Consider the following 2,360-nt stretch of genomic DNA (forward strand, 5'->3'; position numbering starts at 1 on the left):
ATTTGCCAAATTGTAAGAAGAACGTGTACCTTGGGCATCATCGATTTCTTCCGAAAATTCATCCAGTAAGAAAGAAAGGCAAGCATTACAACGGCAAGGCAGATCACCGGCCGAAGCCTGCGGAACGCACTGGTGCTGAGGTATTTGATATGGTCAAGGATTTGAAAGTCATCTTTGGAAAGGGTCCTGGCGGACAATCAGTTCCGAAGGGAGCTGACGGGCACGCAGCCATGTGGAAGAAGAAATCTATATTCTGGGAGCTAGAATATTGGAAAGTCCTAGAAGTCCGCTCTGCAATCGACGTGATGCACGTTACGAAGAATATTTGCGTGAACCTCCTAAGCTTCTTGGGCGTGTATGGGAAGACAAATGATACAAAGGAAGCACGGCAGGACCAGCAACGTTTGAAAGACCCTCAATGCAATCTCTCAGAAGGTAATCAATCCAGAAGATCTACCACGGTTACAGAACGATGTGATCCAATGTCTTGTCAGTTTCGAGTTGGTGTTCCCGCCATCCTTCTTCAATATTATGACGCACCTCTTGGTTCACCTAGTCGAAGAGATTTTCATTCTCGGTCCTGTATTTCTACACAATATGTTCCCCTTCGAGAGGTTCATGGGAGTATTAAAGAAATATGTTCGTAACCGTGCTAGGCCAGAAGGAAGCATCGCCAAGGGCTATGGAAATGAGGAGGTAATTGAGTTTTGTGTTGACTTTGTTCCTGACCTTAAGCCGATTGGTCTTCCTCGATCGCGGCACGAGGGGAGACTAAGTGGAAAAGGCACGATCGGAAGGAAATCAACGACATGTATGGACGGCCATTCTCTGACTGAAGCACACCACACTGTACTGACCAATTCCAGCTTGGTGGCTCCGTACTATGAGAAACACAAGAATATTTTACGCTCGGACAACCCGGGGAAGCCTGAATCCTGGATTAGGAAGGCCCACATGGAGACTTTCGGCAGTTGGTTGAGAAAACATTTAATGAATGACAATGATGTTGTAGATCAGCTGTACATGTTGGCCAAGACACCATCTTCGACTATAACGACTTTCCAAGGGTACGAGATAAATGGGAATACATTTTACACGATCGCCCAAGATAAAAAGAGCACCAACCAAAACAGTGGTGTTCGCTTTGATGCAGCAACCGAGAATGGGCAAAAGGTCACATATTATGGTTACATAGAGGAGATATGGGAACTTGACTATGGACCCTCCTTTAAGGTCCCTTTGTTCCGGTGCAAATGGTTCAAGCTAACAGGAGGTGGGGTAAAGGTGGACCAGCAATACGGAATGACAATGGTGGATTTCAACAATCTTGGTTACCTTGACGAACCATTCGTCCTAGCGAAAGATGTCGCTCAGGTTTTCTATGTGAAGGACATGAGTAGCAAACCGAGGAAACGGAAAGATAAGAAAACGATCAGTGCATCATGCGATGATCCAAAGCGCCACATTGTTCTTTCAGGGAAAAGAAACATCGTGGGAGTGGAGGACAAGACAGACATGTCAGAAGATTATAATATGTTTGCTGAAATTCCGCCCTTCAAAGTGAACACCGACCCAAGCATTAAGTTAAATGATGAGGATGCTCCATGGATACGGCACAATCGTAAGCAAGCAGGGACACAAGGGAAGAAATGATGTGTAATAATTTATTGTATCAAACCTTTTGTCAAACCTTCAAGGGGTTTTAAAATGAATTAGTTTTATTTTTCTGATTTTTTTGATATATAATTGTATTTTTAAGATTTTAAAATGAATTAGTTTTATTTTTCTGATTTTAAAAGGAAAAAGGAAGAAGAAGAAGAAAGAAGGAAAAAGGAAGAAAAAAACAGAAGAAAAAAACAGAAGAAAAAAGGAAAAACAGAAGAAAAAAACAAACAGAAGAAAAACATAAAAAAAACAGAAGAAAAAAACAGAAGAAAAAAGGAAAAAGGAAAAAAGGAAGAAAAAAAGAAAATATGCCACCTACTGGGCCACCACGGCCGGAATACGACTAGAAACCCATTAAAGGGCCAGGATTCAGGCCCGCAGAAGGCCGAGTAGGCCCACAGGCACATAGTGACAGAATAGGCCCGTAAGCCTGCATTTGAGAGGAGCTCGAAGTGGTGAGCGCAGCCGCGCTTATAAACCACTGTCGAAGCCTCTCGGCTAGCGAGGTGGGACTAAACATCCCACCGCACCACGCCAGTTCTAGCACAGACCTTTAGTCGCGGTTGGGAAGGCGGACCGCGACTAAAGGGTACCCTTTAGTCGCGGTCCGCCTTCCCAACCGCGACTAAAGGGTCTTTCTGCGCGGGAACGGAGGCGGCGCCAAAACCCTTTAGTCGCGGTTGGGGAGGCGGACC

Source organism: Triticum dicoccoides, chromosome 1A (assembly GCF_002162155.2).
Source record: "Triticum dicoccoides isolate Atlit2015 ecotype Zavitan chromosome 1A, WEW_v2.0, whole genome shotgun sequence".
Classification (NCBI taxonomy): Eukaryota; Viridiplantae; Streptophyta; class Magnoliopsida; order Poales; family Poaceae; genus Triticum; species Triticum dicoccoides.